Genomic DNA, 23,220 nt, shown 5'->3' with positions numbered 1-23,220 from the left:
TCATCTGAAAACTCTTGAATCTGTCTCCATTGCATGACTGAAGGCCTCTCTCTGCAGACAGAAGAGGTTCATTGATTCATTGGATGCTTTAGATTATTTGTAGAAAGATACTATAGATAGATATGTATATCTATATATGCATAAATTCCCTACTCCCTCTCTTGTGTATATTTTCTTTGTGAGATATACAAATGCTCCCCGTTTTTTTATCTTTCCCATATATTTATATGCGGGATTTTTCATTTCTCAATCGATGTAGTGCTCTCGCATGAGTGCTTTGTTGAGTTCATGAGGGTCCAGGCATATTCTTAAGGCTTCATTCTTTTTTCTTGTGACGACTATTTGGCTGACCCATGGAGTAGTTTTTTTCACTGGCTCAATGACTCCCAGTTTTGTCAGTCTGTCCAGTTCCTTAAGTTCTGGTCATACCACCACAGGTGTCCTCCTGTTGGGCATTATAACTGGAATAGCATCTGACTTAAGTTGGAGGGCTGTAACTCCTGGTAGTTTTCCCAATTTTCCATCAAACACTTCTCGATAGTTCTTGTCTATGTTATCCGCTGTGACACGGTGGAAATTCTGCTGTTTTATCTCCAATAGGCCCATATGTGTGCTTGTAGGTAGACCCAGAAGGGGTTGACAGTCGTCTTCGTCTTTGAATACGACAAACTCCGCTAAATATGTTTTGCGCATCTTAGGGTTTTTAACATTTTTGTGACATATTCATAGTGGTTTCATAAGGGACTTGTTCCACATCGTCAGAACCCCGTTGTATGGTTTTATTTTCTTCACAAACTTCGCAGGGCGTGTGTTGATGGTTGCTTCTGTGTGGATGTAGAAGACAATTTCCTGGTTGCTGAGGAGCATGAAACACTTGGCATCTCTTCTTTGCTTTCACTTCGTTCACCCAGTGGGTGTAATCACCCAGTGGGTGTATTCACCCTCGTCATCCTCTGATGAAGTGTTGACGTGTCGCACATGTGGTCATGGTGTACTGTACCTTTTTTCTTTGATGTGTTTCTCCATTGTTCGGAAGCTTTTCTGAACTTGCTGGGACACTTCAACTCAAAATGGCTTTTCTCCATACATGCGTTACATTGTTTACCAAAAGCTGAACCTCTGCTGCGCTTCGCTGCATGCAAGTAGCCACAGAAAAAGCATTCCTTCGTTGAAGCTGGTTCCCTAGCTCAACTGGTTTCAGAGACTTTCATTATCCGGGCAGTAGCACTTTTTGTTTCCATGTTTTGAATTGGAATCAAGGCCTTTTCAGTCAAGGTTTTCAGTCAAGTCAGGTCGGCAGCGCATAGTTGGACCATCTTTTGAAAAACAAGTTCCATGAATCTGCCTTGTTCTCGCCAAATACCAGTCTTTCAGGGTCCCCCACGTGTAAGCCAGCCATGTCAGTGGACAGGTTAGCGACAGTAGCAGTGGCTGTTGTGCTATCGATAGACATCTTAAGAGGGTGAGCAGAACAGTTAAACAGTCACAGAGATAAATTAATTCTAGTAAGCACTAGAAGTAAATGAACAGTGAATAAAATAAACCAAACAAGGCTAATAATATACGGTCACACTGTCCTGAGACGAAATGGATTATGCTGTTCCCACAGACATAAAAATAGACAGAAAAACAAAGTTAAAAAAAAAACAAAAACGGTTACTCAGTTTGATGACGATTTGTAGTTCTGTTTTTTTAGTTGAGAAGACGTGTTTTCGTTTACCAAGCTTCCACCATGTTACGTGTGTAGACATTGATATAAAATGAACAAACGACACAGATCTAGGTAGGAATCAAGTATACTTTATCGCCGGTTATGTCAGAAGTCACACTTTCCTCTCAAAGGTGAGTTACCTCAACCAGGGGAAGTCAGTAGGGGAAGTGTACCTCTACAAGGAGAGTTACACAGATAAGGGGCAGTGTATTGTTTATACACGTAATAAAAATGTATGACTTAAGAAAAAACGAAATTTTACAAAATTAAACTTTCGTTATAAATCAAAATAATCATTAAAAGTTATGAACTTTAAGAACTTCTTGAATTGTCTCCGCTTGGAATTATTAAAAAAATGAAAACAAAAAAATGTTTTCTAAACATGAAATGCACACGTACCTTTAACTCTTTAAAATACTCAACCACCTATCAATACCCTGTTTAACCACGGTCCTCTGTAATATTAATATTAAATAATGAACGTATTTTAGTCTTTAACATCCATGAAACAACGTAATGTTTAATTACTTTTAACTCATAAACAAAAAACTTTTCCGTTTCAAATTTCTTTTTTTTTAAATATTGAATGAGTTTCAGTACAAATCAACATGTTCCTTATTTTTCTTTTTTTTTAATGAATTTAAAAAAAAAATTTTCTAATGTTTTTTGTAAAATCTTTTGATTCATTACCGACAGTCTTGCTTGCTAGGATCTATGGCCCTCGCTGCTAATTTTCATCATGTTCCCACAGATCTCAGCGACGACAGCATTTTTTAGCTCACGGGCTTTAATGACGTATATTACAAAGTTCATGTCCTAACCCAATCGTGTATTCAGTGGTGTGGGGGTTCTTATTACTATTCTCAATTCAACTTTGACCTAAGTGGTAATACCTTTCAAGGTCCCATATATGGAGGAGTAGTCCAATCACAAAACATGTACGGTTTCAATTTGACATAAACACCCCAAAAGCAACCAACCTAAACGGCTCATACGTAATAGACCTTAAATAAAATCTCATTTTATCATGAATGTTGAAAACGAGCATCCCCCACCCCCTTGAATCTCTCAAGAAAAGCTATTTCAGACATTCTTTTTTTTTCGATCAAATGATCTGTTCTAATTAATTCTAAATTGAAATATAGTCCGCTAATAATTTAGAAAGGATGGGGGTGACTGGTTTGGAGTTCCGTCTCTAGATTCGAATAACGACCTCTGTGTTACCAATAGGAAATAAGGGAGGGTTTCCGTCACGCATCACGACAAATAAGAAATGGCGAACTTTATCATGAATTATTTATTCCTTGACGACTTTAGTTTCTCAAACGACATTCCTAAATAAGTAAAACAATACAAACAGAAAAACGAAGAATAGATATCATTAAGGGTCACATATTTTCTTATGGATTATCCCGTCATGCATGAGATCCGCCACAACAACTAAGTTGTTTGGAATCCACACAGATGATTTGTTTATAGCGGTGAAGGCTTTGTGTAGAACCAACCACCTTTTTGACATTACTGCTAATCTTTGTCAGTGCAGATGACTGCCACAAGGCAAAGTATACAGTAAACCGCAGGTTTTTACATAAAAGTTTTCCTTCTCCTAGATGAATGTCTTAACAAAAACGGGGGTGCATCTCTCCCAGTGAATTAATGTGCCCCCCCAAACACTAGGCACAGTGCATACAGCGCTTAACCTTCCCAAATGGTCACCCATCTGGTCCTGGTTATCATTGCTTAACTTTGGTGATCTGGTGAGAACCAGTGTGTCAAGATGATTGTATCGTGATTGTGTGTGTGTGTGTGTGTGTGTGTGTGTGTGTGTGTGTGTGTGTGTGTATATATATATAGTGAATAAATGACAAAAAACTATATTCCAAAATTCATGATGTTGACCATCTTATAATTTATTCCTTTAATTCAGTTGACGTTTACAATTTTTGACTTATCTGTTTCATAGCACAAAAACAACCACTTAATTATTATATCAATCAGTGAATCTATTATGCCCTTAACTCATCAGAAGAAATAGCAACACTCAATCCATCAAAAGGAAATAAAGTGCGATTTGACATGATTAAAATTCGAAAATTGGAAGAGAAGCTGCAAATACCTTTTAATGTTTCCATTATGCCATTTCCATTAAAAAGTATTTGGGAAAGTAGGGATCGTTGGTTATCGTCTCTCTTAAGCTATCAATATCATTCTTAGCTAGAATCATTTCACTCACCACAATACCACATTTACTCCTATTTAAAATAGTGTCAATATGTTTATTATATATATAATGTTTTCATTGAATATTACTACGTTTTTAATTAAACAACATTTTCCATAATATGGCTAAAAAATATCAATAAATTGTCTGCCAATAATAAATTTAATCAGTGTCAGAAATCCAATCAATAAAAATTAATACAAAAATATGTTTGTTCCTACTTCCACAAAAAATCTTTAGGGTTGAAAAAAAAAAAACTTAACGGTTTTAGGTCAAATTTTCCGTATCTCTAATGACATTGTCATTAATGCATAAGTTTTTATCACGTGAAAAGAATTCATGATTTATTTATGTGTAGATAAATTATCGGTGAGATACAAATAAAAAAAATGAACATGTCTATTATTTATAGATTTTGTTTCATAAAATTGTTAAAGAGAAAGAAAAAAAACTAACGTAAACAAATTGTTAGTTGATTTTTAAATAATAAATTTGGTATATTTACATTTTAAACTGATTGTTCTCTGCGATAAGTAAAGTTCAAAATACCGGAACATATCTTAAACAGACTTAAATCGACGCCATTTAATAAACTCATTCTATAGTTGCTTTTTTCGGGCGCTTTTGTTATTAGAATCGGATCGGATCGGAATCGGAAATTTAGAACGGAATCGTTAATTGTATCGGTATCAGGAAAATACTTTCAGATTACAGCTTGTATAATACTCTAAAATTAAAGTCCATATAAATATTAGTATCAAAATTTATAAGACAATCCCAATCAGATAAAAAAGAGCTCAGTATACAAGATAGAGCAATATTATAAACTAGCAGCTGCGCCGCGTCACACAAACACGCAACACCAAGTCAAACACAAAATCGAGTACACTAAACATCAAGTACACTCAACATTGTCTTACCATCAACGCTTACCCTGTGAACTTGGAGTATGGGAAATGCCCATATGCACCAAACAAAATCACTGAAAAAACAAAAATACCCTAAGGGTAAGGATAATGAGTAAACGTTGGATAAAATGATGATTAAAATTATTACAAACGTGCAAGGATTCGAACTATTCAAAACATACTAGATGATGGAGCGGAAAATGAATTGGACATTTTCCGCTCCATCATCTAGCATGTTTTGAATCGATCTGTCACGTCCACCATTTGAAAAGGAGAATTTTTTTCCTGAAATATATTATGAATATTGTGACAGACATAACAAGTAAGACATTTGTATTTAATACAACTGAATAAATATATGTATATATAGACATATATGTATGTACTTATTGATTTGTAAATCGCCACTTGTTTTCGTCTTCTCTCACCAACACCGACTATATCTCATTCCTCGCATTGTGATAGCTTTCTAAATCCCTACTACATACCTATCCCACACAATGCTTCAAGCAAACTACATATCAATTCTGTATATATATATATATATATATATATATATATATATATATATATATATATATATAATTTTAAGGAAATTAAACCTAGAGTCTAAAGAGCAGAGTTTATTTTTATGTACTAGTAAATGTATTAATACTATTAAAAAAAAAGTGTTCGCTGTAATGCAGATATATAATAAGCTCGATAGGCATAGCTGTCCTAGAGCTATTTTAATATTAAGTAAAATGATTGATAAATTTGAATTAAAAATCAGTTTCAAAAGGAAAACAAACAAAATCATTAGTTTGTACGCTCGTTTCAGAAACAATGTTTTTATTGAAATAGACAATATGTCTTGAACAATAACTTTATAAAAAGATTTTCTTTAAACAAAGTCTCATCATCAGCAAAAAATGGGGGGGGGGGTAAAGACATTAAAATAAACCTAGCATTTTTTGTAGCAAGGCAGATATTCCTTTTTTCCGCCCGCTTTTAAAAAAGAATATCTGAAAAAAATATTGGAAAAATAAATAAATACATCAAGAACTTCCATTGCAAAAAACTGGAAAAATAGGCCAACAGTATGCTAAACATTTTCTGGTGAATTCAACTGACTATATAAATAATGAAGGCTCTATAGACTGGCTAAAAAGAGGATCACTTTACTATGATTAAGAGAGGATGATGATCGCTGCCAAAGATCAAGGCTTGATGACCAATGCTTTTAAGAAAATGAGTATTCTTAGTAAAAACAATGAATGCAGATTCCACCGCACAGAAGTAGAGAGTGTGAAGCACGTGACATCCAGTTGTAAAGTTCTGTTGGGTTGGTTGGTTGGTTTTGTTTTACGACATATCAACCCTTTTCAGGTTATTTAATGCCGAATCCAGTGATTTTGAAGAAAAAGTTTTTTAATAGAATATATTTGTTGTTTTCAAGTCGGTTTCTATTTAACCCATTGTTGGGACCCTAACAGGTACTACCACTCTGGGTCAGAGTGGACCTGGGAGCAATGGCAATTAAGGGGTGGCTCCACACTCCCCAAAGCCCGCAAGCTGGGGCCTCACCATCGGATATAGTTTAAGGTTGTATCTAAAGTTCTGTTGGGAGACAACTATTATACAATGCGAAACAATGGTATATGTAAATATCGCCACTGAAAAATTTGTAAAATGCTGAATATCCAGTATAGTAGCAAGTTTTGGGAACATATACCGGTAAGAACAGTTGGAAATAAGTTATATACCATCTTTTATGATTTGAAAGTCCTACAGCTACGTACCTAGAAAACTGAGCTGTTAAGCCTGATATAGTGATATGGAACAAGAGAAAGAAAGTAGCAACCCTTGTATCTCCCCGACGTAATTACCCCCGACAAACTCGACAAGCTACTAAGTCTCATCCCTTTACAGTAGAGATCCCTAGGTGCAAGAAAGCCTTTTACTCCAATAGTTTCTTCCCCAGAACTGCGGGTCTTTGGAACTCCCTTCCGGGATTCTGCTTTCCCAACTGCACTGATATGCAGAAGTTCAAATGTAATGTTAACAAACATCTTTCTACTCATCTCCCTTCATAATGACCCCGCTAATTAAGTCCCTGATAGTAGCCCCCTGCTTCAAAGTGGCACTGTGCCTTGTTTGGGGTGAAAATTGAATAAAAAATAAATTAAAAAAAAAAAAAAACCTAGTTGAAGTAAGTGTCCCTAACGATGCCGGGCTTTACAGAGCTGAGAAGAAAAAAAGATAACAAAATACAAAGGCCTCATATGCTATATGAAAAGAAACTGGAATCTTAGGAAGATCTCTATCATTTCAGTTATTATAGGAGCAACAGAATTCATAAAAAAGAATTAAAAAAAACTACCTGGCAAATATACCCGGTGAACTAAGTGCAATAGGAATGCCTATGGCCTTAATAGAGCTGAACAGGAAAAGATAATAGAACATCAGAACCTAAGAATGATTTAAAAATGGTCTCTGAAAGAAAGAAATATCATAGCGGTTGTGAAAGAAACAACTAGCCTAATAAAAAACAATCTTAAGAATACTTGAAAACAATGCGTGGAATACCAAGTTGTAACGAAATACAGATAGCAGGCATAAAGAGAACAACGTCTATTCTTAAAATAACTCGGTGAACCAAGTGTAAGAGTAATACAAACAAGTGCACTCAAAGGAACGATTAGAATCTTAAAAAGATCTCTCGGTTGGAGTGACTGAAATAGTGGGTGAACGCATAGCATTCTGTAGGCATGCCCCATCCCCATGAAAGCAAAATGATTAGAAAATTAAAACATGCGAGAGAGAAGCCACAGTCATGTTTGTGAAGCTTTTTTTTTCTTTAAATTCCAATTTAAATAAACGCATAAAACATACGTGATAGCATGCAGCTGTAATATTATTCTGCTGGCAGACAACTAGCATACAACACAATAAAGTGTGCAAATATTTCCACTGAACCATCTGTAAAAAGTTGAATATCGAACGCAGCAACAAGTTTTGGGAACAATTGAAGATAAGTCATCCACGATAGCTATTCAATTCATACAGCTCGAAAACGGAGCTATTAAACCTGACATAATGATATAACATCAGGAGGAAGAAGCAACCTTAGTAGAAGTCAGTGTCCTAAATGATGCTGGGGTGAACAGAGCCAGGAGGGGAAAAAATAACGAAATACAAAGATCTTATGTTCGACATGAAAAGAAATTGGAATCTTAGGAAGATTTCTATAATTCCAGTAATTATAGGAGCAACTGGACTCATGCAAAAGAATTTCAAAAACTACCTGGCAAATATACCCGGTGAACCAAGTGCAAGAGAGATTCAAACAATTGCACTTATAAGGAGGGTCAGAATCTTAAAAAGTTCTCTCGGTTGGAATATATGAAATAGCGGGTGAATGTTTGACGTCCCATGCCCAGCTTGAAGAAACTGATAAGAAAATTGAAAAAAAAGGGCCCCTAATCCTACCTCCCTCCAAAAAAGAACAATTTATCTAGTTAATGTAAAACGCTCCCCCATTTTCCAGATATTTTAATTTTACGTTAAATTTAATATGCGAAACTGATCTCTCAATCTAAATTCTAAAGTGTTTGTATTTTTTTTCCGACAAGGTTATGAGGGTATTCATACATAATCTCCTAAAAAAAAAAGAAGTTATTTTTACAAGTCTAAGATAAGATCTTCATAGAACAGAACAGAAAAGAAAAACAAATTGTTTAATTGCCCTAAAAGGCAAGAATGCCCCGAAAATATTAAAGGGGCAACAGGATTCATAAAAAAAGAATGTTACGCTAAAAATTGATCTCTCATTCTAAATTCTAATCCAATTACTTGCCGTTTTGTTTTTCTTCTTTTTTTTTTTTTTTCTTTTTTTTTCTTTCCGGTAAGTTTTTCAGGGTAATCATACGTAATCTTCTAAAAAAGTAGAATTTCAATTTTTTTCATATATATAGAGATGAGAGTAGTTGAGGGCGTTAACTTAATACCAACTCCGGTTATTCCAGTAAGTCTAAAATAAGACCCGACCATTCTGTGCATTTTTTAAATATAGTATTTTAGACGAAAGAAAAAAAAAAAAGAAGACATTGTTGTATTAAAGATAAACGTTGTCATCCAAGTGCGTGGACGCATAGAAAATAATGGAAAAACAAAAAACAAGCAACTGTGACCAGAAAACCCTCCCCCTTATTCTACTTTAACTTTACCCACACCTTGTAGATGAGTCGTCGAATCGTTTTTCCCAATCACCCCCACCTTTATAACACAGGCAGGAAATCTATGTAGATAGAATGTAGGGCAAACACGCGCACTTGCTCGTCGTCTTCTTCCCCACTTAATAATAAATATATCACTTGATTTTGAATTCCGTCTCGCATAATTGTCATTTTTCGCATCGTCCAGCAGATACAAGTGAGGAAGGTGTTAAAGGTTTTACTGAAGCTGTTGAACGCAAAATATAAAGTATCTGTGGAGAACCTCCTGCTGTCATATTTTTGTTGCAAAAAAACTTTATTTTTGATATTTTTTTAAATACAAACGTCAACCAAAACTTTTCATTTGTTTTTGATTTGGTTTTCCTACGTTCGTCCCGTTTTTATTTCTTCGGAAAATTTACAACACAATTTCTGGATTCTGGTAATATATTTTATTTCATTAATCTTTAAAACCTCGATTTGTGTATTTTATTTTTTCAGTTCCCAATATAGTTTTGCTTTTACTTATTTAAAAAAAAAAAAAAAAAAAAAAAAAAAAAACGTAAATTACTTTCTGTCATCGCCGGCGAGTGCATGGTCGACGCAAATCATAACAAATGTTTCGGAACTTTTGCGGTCGTTGTATTTACGAATGTTTTCGACATTAGAACTGGAAGAAGAAAAAAAAAGTTACATAACACAATTATATAACCAGTTTTAACTGTTTCTCTTTAGATTTCAGTTTCAATTTTAAAAAAATTGAAACTTTTTCCCCCGCTTTAACACATTTCTTTATTTCATTTTTATTTTATTTGGTACTTATAAGAAATTATCATGCAAAGAATTGAGTTGACTTAAATTGCCGAAGCAGTTTACTATTTGAAAACTCCCTGCACCCTGCACTATTAAAGTTTCAACATATGCACCCTCCCCATTTTAAGAATGACTTTCTAAATTTGGTATTCATGCAGAATACGAACCGTGATTTTTATATATATATATATATATATATATATATATATATATATATATATATATAAAATAATCAAAACTGAAGTTTTTTTTGTTTTTAAATATACATCAAATAAACGTTATTAAACGCGAGACGCATGACTTTTCTATCTACCTGGATAAGGGTTTTTGACGGACTTGTACGAGAGTGCTCGCTCCCCTAAAAAATGCGTGTTTTACATCTTTAAAAGTTTTTTTTTTTCGATCATTACAGACTTGAGTATCATTAACATTTAAAGAAGAAAAAAAAACTTTTAAGGGGGGGGGGGGCTCACTTTCTCGTTATAACGTTCTACTTTATTACCACCTGAGGCATCTGACTTATTGTCCATTTCTTTACCGGTGTGTCACGTGATTAGAGCCCCTTAAGTCATTAACTTTACTTTCTTTCTTTTTCCCACAAATATTTTCTAATATGATACTCAGGTCTGTAATCTATGATAATCGTCGGAAAAAAAACTAAATGAAAAACGCGCATTTTTAGGAGGTGGGCACTCTCGTACAGATCCGCCGTTTTTTGTTAGTTTGAAACAAAACTAAGGTTGAGTCTGAGTTTAAAAAAAAAAAAAAAAAGAAAAGAAAATACTGTTATGCCATCTGTGCCGTTGCCGTGGATAATCGCTCTAAAATAAAAAAAAAAAAAAGTAACCAAATACCAGTCTAAGAACATTACATTTTCGCGTGATTGGGAACATTTATTGGCAGGAGTTTTTTCATTAACAATTTTGAAATATTGCAGCTCGAATGATGAAAAAACACTTTTTCAGGATTTATAAAAAATGTTTACTTCAAATGGATTCAATTGTAGTATAGGGACAGTTAGAATATTTCAGTACTTGTGCATCAATCATGTTCCTATTTACAATGCCTCCCCACGGCCCCACGGGACAGTTAGACACCAGGGTCGTTTTTTTAAATTGGGGAGGAGTTTGGTAGAGTCTGAAACGGTGAACTCTTTCAACTTTGACCACTTGGCAGCGAAATTTTCGTCCAAAAAACGATTAAAAAGCTTGCCCATGTCTGAATACACATTATGTAACATTTCAAATGTTTAGACCAAATATTGTGAGTAATTTAGTAAACCGCAGAGGTCAATTTTTTTTAAATTTTGACTCCAATTTTGACCCCCCTTAACATTTGTTTTGGGCTCAAATCAAGTTTGATCCATGTCCAAGTAACCTACATCTAAAATTTCAAGTGTTTAGACCCAAAATTGGCAGAGGAGTTTGGTTGAGTTTTCAAATGTCAAATTAACTTTTTGGCCGGAAACTGATTAAAAAGATTTTCCCAAATCTTAATATCCCTTATGTCAAATCTCGAGTCTGTAGACTGAAAATTGACAGTAGTTTGGTAGGGAAATGCACACACGCACACACACAAGTTCACTTTTATAGATATATATACTCCTATAATTTTTGTGTGTATTGATATTCATATTAAAATCCCTTTTTGTATTTATTTAAAAAGAAAATACAACTTTGTTATATATGGGTCATGGAATTGCATTCATCTGCAAAAGATCTAGTTAATTTGCATATTCTTCTAAGCATTAATTTTCATTAATTCTATATTAGTTTTTAGGTTTTCTTATGGGATGATCATCTTTCGTTAACTATTACATGTAATTATATTCATGCAGATATTCTACATGGTTTATATTTGCGTAAAAGGTTATAGTAAACACAAACCTTGTTCTATATATATTTATGTATGCGTTTATATTTGTTTAAATTTTGCCTACCAAACTTCTGTCAGTTTTTAGTCTACAGACATGAAACTTAATATATAGGGTATTCGAACCCATGCAAAACTTTATATTTGGGTTTTAGCCGGGAGAAAATCGGTGCTAAAGTGTGAAAATTAAAAAAAAAAAAAAAAGGAATTTTTCAGGTGACGTCGAACGACAACATTAGATATGTATGCATAACGTAATAGCTATTGGTTCATTTATTTATTGCAGACAATTATCCTTATTTTTCTTAGTTGTTGTTTCACGTTTCGGCCGACTATTCCTCTGGCCTTCGTCAGGTGGTAAACGCGACGAATAGGAACTCAGAATCTCCCAACTGCATTCTCAGCAATTACTGCCATCCATAGTTATTGTCGTCTCACCACGTTTTGGCCAAGTAAGCCTCTGGCCGGCTTTGGATAGGATTGAAACCACTATCTTCAGACAATTCTCATTTGGAACCGTAGAGATTCAACGTCTCTATCAATTGCGCCACGGGCACCGAAGGATGATCAGATTGGAGTTGGGAGATTCGGAGCTCCTATCTCGTCGCGGTTACCACCAGAGGAATAGTTGGCCGAAACGTCATGAAACAACTAAGAAAGATGAGGATAATTGTGCACAATAAATAATACTCCTCTTAATGAATTCCAATTAAATATCTATTGGTTCATGTTTTAACTTTTAGCCTTGCAGCAAACATGTCTTCATAACTCCGACATTAACGTTAAAGGAAAAATAAATCTTAAGCTAAATGTTTTGGTCTCGATTTTCGGTGGTGGCACACAGATTTTTTGGGTTTTTTTTACTCATAACTATATACTGGGTCCAATATGATACAATAAATATGAAATCAGCTTTAATCAAAATATATTTAAGCGTATTTCACAAAGTCGGGCCACCTGATACTGTGTGTGTGTGTGTATGTATGTATATATATACAGTGATGATCATATTTATTGGCACGGTAAAATAAAAGTTAAATTTTGTCTAATAAATTCTAAAAAAGGGATTAAATTAAAGAAAATAACAAAGTATATTATGTATTTTTAACTGGCCTTTCCGATGCAGCAATCGGATTTTAGAAAAAATAAATAACAAAGGAACAACAAACATAATTGCAAAAAACCCTTGTTCAAAATTATTGGCACGGCTTTGTTTTTCTTTTAGTATCAGTATAATATCAATCAATTTCCGGTTTACGTGCTTTCTGAACTTTTTTATAGCCATATTATGCTTGTTTAACGCTAATTCAGTGAATAATTTTTTTCAGATAATTTTTAGATAGCGATTTATTTAAACTATAAGTGACTAAATTATAATTTTCAATCGCCATGGTTAAAACTAAGGAACACAGCGAAGACGTCAGGAAGCTTGTTGTAGCATGCCATACCAATGGGGAGGGCTATGATAAGATTTCAAAGAAGCTAAACCTTCCCAAATCCACTGTTAGAGCCATAATAAACAAGTTCAAATCGCAAGGCCACGTTATGAGTTTAGAGGGTAGAGGGAGAAAAAGGATTCTTTCCCCAACAGATGAACGGAAAATTGTTCGACAAGTAAAACAAAACCAAAGGATTTCTGTTGGGGAGATTGTTGATGAACAGAGCACCTCTGGAGTGAATGTATATCGACATACAGTTGGTAGAGTTTTGAAGAGAGCTGGTTTAAAAGCATGTCGTCCGAGAAAGACTCCCTTATTGAAGCCTATGCACCTGAAAGCAAGGCTAGCCTTTGCAAAACGTCATATTGATAAAGATGTTGCATTCTGGAAACGTGTTCTATGGACTGACGAAACGAAAATAGTTATTTGGCCATAATAAAGTGTCTTATATTTACAGAAAATCTGGCGAAGCTTTCCTGCCTAAGAACACCATACCCACAGTGAAGCACGGTGGAGGAAGTTTGATGTTTTGGGGATCCTTTGCTGCCTCTGGACCAGGGCGACTTGTTAAGGTCACAGGTAGCATAAAAAAGGAAGATTATGTTAAAATATTGGATGAAAACCTGAAAGACTCTGCTAAAGAGCTCTCACTTGGTCGTCGTTGGTGGTTCATGCAAGATAATGACCCAAAGCATTCGGCTAAACTGACTAAGAAATGGCTTGAGGACAATCATATTAATGTTTTGAAGTGGCCATCACAAAGCCCAGACCTTAATCCAATTGAAAATTTATGGAGAACATTAAAATTGAGGGTAATGCAAAGGAAGCCTAAGAATCTTATTCAATTGGAGCATTATTGTCAGGAAGAGTGGGCTAAAATTACTACTGAAGAGTGCAACAACTTGGTTGTAAACTATGAAAAGCGACTGAGGAAGGTAATCAAGGCCAAAGGCTATACAATTGATTATTAAATAAATCGTGCCAATAATTTTGAACAAGGGTTTTTTGCAATTATGTTTGTTGTTCCTTTGTTATTTATTTTTTCTAAAATCCGATTGCTGCATCGGAAAGGCCAGTTAAAAATACATAATATACTTTGTTATTTTCTTTAATTTAATCCCTTTTTTAGAATTTATTAGACAAAATTTAACTTTTATTTTACCGTGCCAATAAATATGATCATCACTGTATATATATATATATATATATATATATATATATATATATATATATATATATATGAAGTACTGATTTCAAAAGTTAAAAAAATTGACTAGGGTGCCATCAGCTAGAATTAAAACCAAAACATTGAGTGCTCCGGCGCATTTATTACCGTTTGGACTAAACCAACAGATAAGGAATATTTAAAATTAAATTACTTCAAGTTATTCTATTTGCGTATGCATAAAACTAATAAAATATGCCAGCAAGTTAAAATGAACATTTTTTTCTGCATTTTAACTTGCTTACATTTCTGTACGCGTTATTCATCCAAACAAAGATTTTACTCATTATAAACCATCCCTGGTGTATGATTATTATTTTTTAATTTCGGTGTTATGTGACCAGTAGTTTAAGAGTTTATCGGTTAAATATTTATACACACACATACATCTATTGCTTTATGTAAATTTAATAGCATTGTTGTCCTCTATGACAATGTAGCCAAAGCTTTTTGGCCCGCATGCTCCAAAAAGTTGTTGACCTCTGTCCTAACCTATCCGTAACTCCAGTGCATTTCTTCTAAGTGTATGAATCATTTCCTCTGGATGTTTGTTGGCATCAAAACTCTCATATTTCAAATAACTGAAAACACTTTTAATCCACGTTATTTTCATTTGATTTCTCTTCATATCCATAGTATTAGAGCTGCTTTTAGCATAACACATGCAGAGTTAGCTCCCCTGGAAAGTATAAATAATTTTAAAAACATTTTATACTATGGACAAGAGGTGCATGGCCAATCTCAGAACATCTTAACATCCCCTCTTTGGAAGTCATCCTATGGCGTGGATGATTGAGATGGTTTCGGCACGTAAAGAGAGTGGATGTTGTCCTTTGATGTCCAACACAAATACTGCAGCCAGCTAAAGAAACGATGGCTGGACAACATCAAAGCTGACCTCCACTCTCTAAACATCACGGAGCATCTGATCAATGATCGTAATGTCAGAAGAGTAGCCATCAACATCAATGGTAACACAAGAAGCGTCTAATCCCAGCAGCTGGGAACAAGGGTGTTAAATAACGCAGTAGTAATGTAGGCTGTTATAATTAATTTTAATCTACTTTGATAATTACTGAGAGAAATTCGTGATAGAGAACTGATTCTGTGATTTGGCAAGACTAAAGACGAAGACCTGCTTTGTTAACCCTGACTCTAACCGTAAGGCCATAAGATCGTCTTTAATTTTGGGATCAGTTATAATTTAGTTATCCATTATCATTTAGACGATGGTCAAGACTCTAAGCAAGGGATCTTCAAACTATGGCATGTGGCCCAAATCTAGCCCACCAAAATCTTTAATGCGGCCTGCGGAGCTCTTATGAAAATGTAAAAATATTCATGAAATTTTTTTTAATGGAAATGTGTGAAAATGGTGTGGGTTTTTTTTTTTTTTTTTTTGTTGAGAAAATGATTAAAAAAAAAAGAGGTTTAGGAAAACCAGTTTCACCAAAGTTAATAAGTAAAATGGTATAAAACACAATTGGGTCATTTTATTATTTTGCCTGCATAGCTCTAACAGTTCAGGACCTATCAGATTGGTGACTCTCTTTTGAACCTTGTCTAGGAGCGAGAAACTAGTGGCAGATGCACCAGCCCAAATATGACAATACTTCATACATGGGCGAATGGTTGCCTTATAGAGGTACAGGAGACTTTCGGGTGTTAGTAGCTTTCTAGCACAGTAGAGAGAACCTACCTTCTTTGCAGCAGTCCTGGCAATACTCTCAATGTAATTGTTCCAGCTCGTGTTTCCTATGAACGTTAGGCCGAGGAGTTTGAAAGATGTATTTTCAGATAAAGAGTCATTAGCCATTGCTATTGGTGGTAGAGAAGGTTTCTTGTAATTATTGAAGGAAACAAGTTTAGTCTTGGCAACATTGAATGTGGCCATCCATTTTTGTCCCCATTCCACTACAGATCAGAGGTCATCCTCTAGTGTTTCTGCCATTTCTTTAGATATGTGTTTATTTGTTTTCCTGTCGTCTATTATAGAGCGTGGTGTCGTCAGCATATATACTCATCTCACAATTTTTTCTTCCTTGATGGGACGCTAAACGTATCATGCCGAAAACATTTCTATAGTAAATATACAAGAATGCTCCGACTAGCCTACAATATATTTTGGAAAAGTCAGCCAACAAACAAGTCATTGTATGGTTCCCTACCTTGTGTTTCCAGTATTGTGAGACAGACGTCTAGTACTTTGCCGGTCATATTAGTATTCATGATGAACCGACAAGAAAGCTCTTACTTTGGACTTCAGATGCAAAATGGGGAGTATGGTGATAACTAGGGCTGTGACAAATGAATATTCTTTTCATTCTTTTAACTTTCAAGTATATATCCAACACAGTAAGACACAATCAATCAACTGAGGACCACATCAGTCTATATAAAAACATATAAGATATTAGCGGATATATACTCAAGAGTTAAAACAATGAAAAGAATATGCTATTGTCACAGCCCTAGTGATAACTATGGTCAGTCATAAGATGTATGGTCATGACTATGGCAAGAGAATATTATTTTCTTTATTTTGAAGTATTAAATATCAGTTAAGATCTTATGTTTTTTAAATAGTGATATGGTTCTTGATTAACTGTGTCCGATATCTACTCAAGTCAAGACAATAAGAATGTTCTCTTGTCACAGCTCTAGTCATAACATAGCGAATTTTTAAGAGTCTTCGGTAATTTGCAATTCCTCTACAAAGTCTCGAAACTTATTGAAAGCCCCTCATACATGTGCACATCACAAAGCTGAATTCCAAATTTGTTCAAGAAGCGCACAAATTTGGAAAGTTAAGCAAGCTCCCCTAAAAGAGGAGTACTTGGGAGGGGCTGATTACAAATTGCCTAGGCAGTCTCGTCTCTTTCTCTAATCAGGACGCCTTGGACAGTAATCAATAAACTTGGTCCACCCAAAAGATGGGAGGCAAGATCTGGGGTGGTGGACCTCCTAGAGCTGCACAAGACCAACAACCATATTTTGGTCCAGAGAAAAAGGCCATTTCAATAATGGCCTAGACTCTGGGGGCACGAAGGAAAACCTACAGCTGAACCCAAAGTCTGTATACTATGTATTGTTTTGTACGAACGTTAGTTTTTGTTAAACAAATTAAAACAAAATTGAATATTGTAAAAGGAAAATCAGGTTTGTTTTACAATTCCGAGATTCGAATAAATAGTAAAAAAACAAATATATAACAAATGAATGTTACCAAAGGCAAGGTAAGTTACTCTTCTACCTAGCTAGATAAGTTTTTAGTGTTTTTATTTAATGTAAAATGTTTATTCAGCTCGAAAAACAAGTAATACCGATTGTTACATGACCACAAGAAATCTCATAGGATCTCATATCTTTGAAGTTTAAACAATGAGTAAAAATTACACAAAAATACTGTTGGAAAGCCAATACATGTCATGAGAACATTTATTGGCTGAGTTTCTAACAATATTTTGTATAATTTTTAAGTCATTGTCGAGATTTCAAAGACATGAGATACTACACTGTCATTCTTTCTTGTACTTATCTAATGTTCGACGCTACTTGTTTTGTAAAATAAATACTTTACATAAAAACAAACTTTTCCAACTAGATAGAAGAGTAACTTATCTTGCCTTTGGTAACATTTATGTGTAATATATAATTTTGTTTTTTAACACTTTTTTTCGAATCTCTGGATTGTAAAAAAAACCTGAAAAATCAACTTCAATGATTTTTTTTTTTTTTTTTTTTTTTTTTTTTTTACATGGAGTTCACCACTTATCAAGGTCTAATGGCCACTCGGGGATAGGGGTTATTATTAATTTCATTTTTTTTTTTTTCATATTTTTTTTTTTTTTTTTTTTTTTTTTTAAGACTAATAATACGCGGATACATTAAAATTAATTTTCTGAGTTCCTAAGCTAAGATTCTGTGTATTACGTTTGCAATGATACATTTCTGAAAATACAAGATGGCTAAAAATCTGTAGGGCACAACGACTATTCATTTATTAATCGTTTGTCTATGACAGACTAAAAAAAAAAAAACAGTAAATGAGACAAGAATGGGGTGGGTAACTTTTATTGTTTGTTCACAGGCGTAGAAATGTAAACTTTTAGTCTTATTGTTTCTAGCGTCATGGTGTACCGGAATAAAATATCGTTATTGAAAGACAAGAATCTTATTAAAACCGGTTTTATTTTATACATGTTTCTTTTTATTTTTAGATCGTGGTCAAGTTTGAAAGATGTTGAATAAAAATAGTGTTTGTTGCCTCTCCTCTTTTTGTTCTTTTCTCTTTATTTCCAGTAAGGGGCATTCTGGAAATTTAGGTTTTTGTTCTCGCGTAAGTTGTAATTCCTCAGTTTTGTTTTATAAATAAATAGCGGGAAGAGGGGGTAGCGGAACTGAACACCAATCCGTTGGTTCTGCTGAGTTTACAAAATAGGATATAGGATTCACAAAAGAACCGCCCTCATTCGAACTCAGAATCCGTTCAGTACAAAAATGAGAGATATGCACATTTGTGGTACCGTCGGGATTAAGTGACTGCATATAACTTTCTTTTTTCTTTTTCTTTTTTTTTTTTTTTTTTAATCTCGAATCGAATGTAATTGTGATTTTGTGAAGAGAAGAATATGACTGACTGCGGGGGCGACGAAAGACAAGCGAGGAAAAGTTCTGACACTTTTAAAAAAAAATTTTTTTTATTGGAGAGGGGGGTACGCCCGGCGTTGCCTGGTCGTAAAATACGGTTAAATAATCAAACAAGGGGCTTAGGCGCCATCAGCAAGAAACGAAACCGAAAGAAAAAAAAAAAATGCCGCGTTATCGACCGGACCACGACGACACAGATGTTATGACGTTGCGTTTGCATCGTCGTGGTCTGGTCGATAACGCGGCATTTTTTTTTTTTTTTTTTTGTAAAATGAAACAACGAAACATTTTTAGCTTTTTGAAACGAAACAACGAATCATCAGTTCGCCCATGCGCGATTTATAAACGGCGTCGAAAGGTTTTTACCTGAACCCCCCTTCAAACAAAACGACATTTCTACATGAAATAATTGACGATTTTTTCTAATTTTTCGACATTATGTATCCGAGAGATCGTGCTTTCAAACGACACCACGTTCGTACCGGTTCGATACGGATGACGAAAGTTTTTATGGGATACACAAATACACAAACGGCTGAGATTTATATAATAGAAGATAAAATTGGCCACTATGTTCTGCAAAACGAACACTACCATCTGAGCATTTGATAGTAGATTCTTGTGTGTCTGCTGGTGTGCTAACATCTGTTCTGTTCGTTTGATTTATCACACATAGGTGAGCATTTTAAAGGGTAGTTGAGATAAACGAGGATTTTGCATACACAATAACTCCACCTTTTTTCAGTTTAATAGTTTGTATTTAAAAACAGCGTGTTGGACTCTCACTCTGTCATCGTCTCTTACGCTCACTCACTCACTCACATAAGACATTCCGACTTGAGGTTGTTGAATACTTTCTGTCTGTTTACTGTAAAATCCAGTAAACGTGGCATTTATTTGTACTTAATTCCTTTGATTGTTTGTGTGAATTGCCAGTGGCCTGGAGGAAAGATGCTAGTATATGAAGGTGGGTTAGGGTTTTATTACTGGGTTCGAATCACCCAACTGGCAGTAATTATCACTTCCTACACTGGTAATTGCATAAGCATGAGACTAGTATTTGTAAGTATAAAAATAAGTAGGTGCAACTTCACTATAATACTGAAATTCGAAATTTTTAAGAATGAATTTCAAGGCAAACCAATGGTTTCTACTTGTCATTTTACAGTAATCAAGATATCCAAAAATTACGAAAATGTAAAAAAAAAAAAATTATTAAATAAAACATTTTTTTAAAGAAAATTAGCTAAAAAATGTTTGACTAAAAAAAACAAAACGATTGTTCCAAGGGACGGTAAATATCGTATAACAATTGCCAATTTTTAAATAAATTCAGAGTTAACAATCATAAATATGAGTTAATTACATTGTGTTTATTATAACTGAGTTACGTCGTGTGCCCCCCCCCCCAAATATGGCAAGTTTTTTTTTTGCGTTTTTTTTTTTTTATGGTTTTTTTGTTTGTTTTTCTTAATGCGGTAATATTTAAATCATTCTTATATGCCAATTAAGTAGATAAGGTTGCTTTTTAGTTGAAATTGACGAAAAAAAAAAAGTCACGATTGAATTTTTTTTTTTTTTTTTTTTTTTTTTTTTTTTCGAATTTCACTATTATAGTCTCATTGCACCAGTAATTTTTTTATTTAAAAAAAGATAGTTATGAAAATTTTACATACGCACATATATATAATGAGAGAGAGAGAGCGTGTAAAAGTGTAAAATACCCATAACAAGTTCTCTCTGATTCTCTCTCTCCTCTCATCTTGAGCAAGTGGTTCAATGGGGAAAGAGGCGGCTTGTTACTTTTAATGCATCTAAAACCAAGCTTTTATCTTTACATCATCAACGCTCTGATCCCCATCTGGCATCAATTGAAATGAATGGCTCTCGTCTTGGGGGAGGCTTCATGTTTTGACAAGCTTCACTCCTAATGTTAATGGAACACATACATTTAATACATTGTAAAGGCTGCTGGAAAAATGGTGGGATCCTTCTATCGATCCAGTAGATATCTCGCTGTTGATGCAATTCTCTATCTATATAAGAGCCAGATACGTCCAAGGATGGAGTACTGTTGCCATATTTGGCTAGGAGCTTCTAGAAAGGACTTATCCTTCCTTGATAGAGTTCAAAATAGACTTTGTAGCCTCGTAGAGGATGTCCTTTTCTCTTCCCTGCAACCTCTTTCTCACAGATGTTGCGAGTTTGTCTCTGCTTTATCATTATTTTCATGGCAAATGCTCGGCTGAGCTCCAATCTATGGTCCCCTCACCAAACTTTCACAAACACACGTCTAGCAGAAAACACTATCACTAATTTCCCCTACTCTTTATCTGTGCCTAAACCTAAACATAGATTCCATGAGCAAAGCTTCTTTCTTAGAACTGCACGCCTATGGAATTGTCTTCCGTTTTCTTGCTTTCCAGCTGACTACAATATGGTTGTCTTCAAGTCTAACGTAAACAAGTTTTTGATGAGCCGTTCCATATAAGTTAACAAATTTACCAAATTTTTGTTACTAACGATTACTATATTGTCCAATTTCTACTGTACACTCTTTAACTCTCATCCTCGAGTGGCCTCTTGGCTTTGATAAGTGGTAATGCCTATGTAAAAAAAAAAAAAGTAACTTAAGCTCAATTTCACTAATTTTTATTTTAGTACTTTGTCCAATAGCAAAACATGAATTCACTGTGCGGATAGCAGCAGCCGTATAGCACAATGGTTAGAAGCTCCGACTGTCATTTGCAGGATCTGGTTTCGATCCTACCTTGAGGTAGTTACTTATCTAGCCGCACTGATGAGCTGCGAAACAGTACTGTATGTGGATGACTATATATACACACACATACACACAACATTCCGACTTGGGGTCGTTGAATACTCTCTGCCTGTTTTCAGCCAGCATAGTATTTATTGGTACTTAATTCCCTTCTTTTCTTGTGTTAATTGCCGGTTGCCTGGAGGAAAGATACTAGCTTACTAAGTTGGGTGGCTTTATTATTGGGTACAAATCTCCCGACCAGCAGTAATTATCACTTTAACATTGGTGATTGCATGAAGCACTAGTGTCTGTATAAAAGTAATTAATATTTTAAACATATAAAAGCTGTTTGCTGTATTTGAATCTTTTTCATTTTGATTATAGCCGAGAGAAAATTGCCTGACGTTTCTAATATTTTTGCCTTTGAAGATGCTCCATTTTTTTTTTTTTTTTTTTTTTTTTTTTTTACACGTTTTTTTTTTTTTTTTTTTTTTTTTTACACGTTTTTTTTTTTTTTTTTTTTTTTTTTTTTTTTACACGTTTTTTTTTTTTTCATGAAAAATCAATAACATTCAATTGCGCTAAAAACTGACCTTGATTCTAATTTGCCAACAGCCGCGCTGGAACTGAAGATTTTATACAATCGATATTTTGAATGATCTTCAGATTTTGGGGTTTTGTTACGGCAAAATGAAACCTTGCTGGTGAATCTCTGCTTTGACGACTTCTGATCCACCAGATCTGCCTTTTTTCATCTACCATAGTGGATTGAAGTTCATCCTATTTATGCATATTTTAGGATTGGGCAACGTGTGTGTGTGTGTGTGTGAGGACACCTTCTCAACCTATATACTCAATGAATTTTTGATCTAGACTTGCAATTTGGTATATAGGATATCAAGACGTAGAAAACTTTTTTTAATCGGTTTTCATCCGGAAAAAAGGGCTGGTAAGTGGTCAAAATTTAAAAATTGGTACATGGGGTAATCGGGTTTTTATGTTTGTCAACTGTTTTGACTGTGCATGCGAAAATCCTTCACATAATAGCTTCCTTATGTTAAGAATAAGTAGGTTGGAAAACACTTTTAAAAACTATGACATGGTTATCGTACTTGACTCAATTTTTAGATTTTGGTTTTGATCTCCGCTAGAGTTTTTTTTTTTTTTTTTACTTACAAGAAATGAACTGTTTAGAAAAAATATAATAATCGTATACATATGTCTCCGTTTGTTTCACTTCATTTTTTTTTTTTTTTTTTTTTTTTTTAAGGAATTTACCGTTACATTTAATACCGGCCAATGGCGGGTACATCTATTATATCTATAGAAGTGAGAATGTGTAAGGACACTTCTCGACCTATATACTCAACAAATTTTTAATCTACAGTGATTTGGGCTTCAGTGTCTCTACAGGGATCTTT

At 34.4% G+C, this 23,220-nt stretch overlaps 1 protein-coding gene across 4 annotated transcripts in view; it reads left to right on the top strand.

The window, feature by feature from the left end:
* Nucleotides 1–23,220, top strand: part of LOC145278107 (uncharacterized) — a 181,194-nt gene that overhangs the window by 39,555 nt on the left and 118,419 nt on the right. The window contains exon 1 of one of the 4 annotated variants that reach the window (XM_080130381.1): nt 8,888–9,478. The exons of 2 other annotated variants lie outside the window; for them this stretch is intronic. The gene's annotated coding sequence lies outside the window, so the exon portion shown is untranslated. Of the gene's footprint in view, nt 1–8,887; nt 9,479–23,220 lie in introns of those variants that run through there. One more of the 4 variants, XM_080130380.1, reaches the window with a different exon arrangement.

Source organism: Euprymna scolopes, chromosome 6, assembly GCF_053919585.1.
Source record: "Euprymna scolopes isolate OS-2025 chromosome 6, ASM5391958v1, whole genome shotgun sequence".
NCBI lineage: Eukaryota > Metazoa > Mollusca > Cephalopoda > Sepiida > Sepiolidae > Euprymna > Euprymna scolopes.
This window is presented reverse-complemented; position numbering and strand designations above follow the sequence as displayed.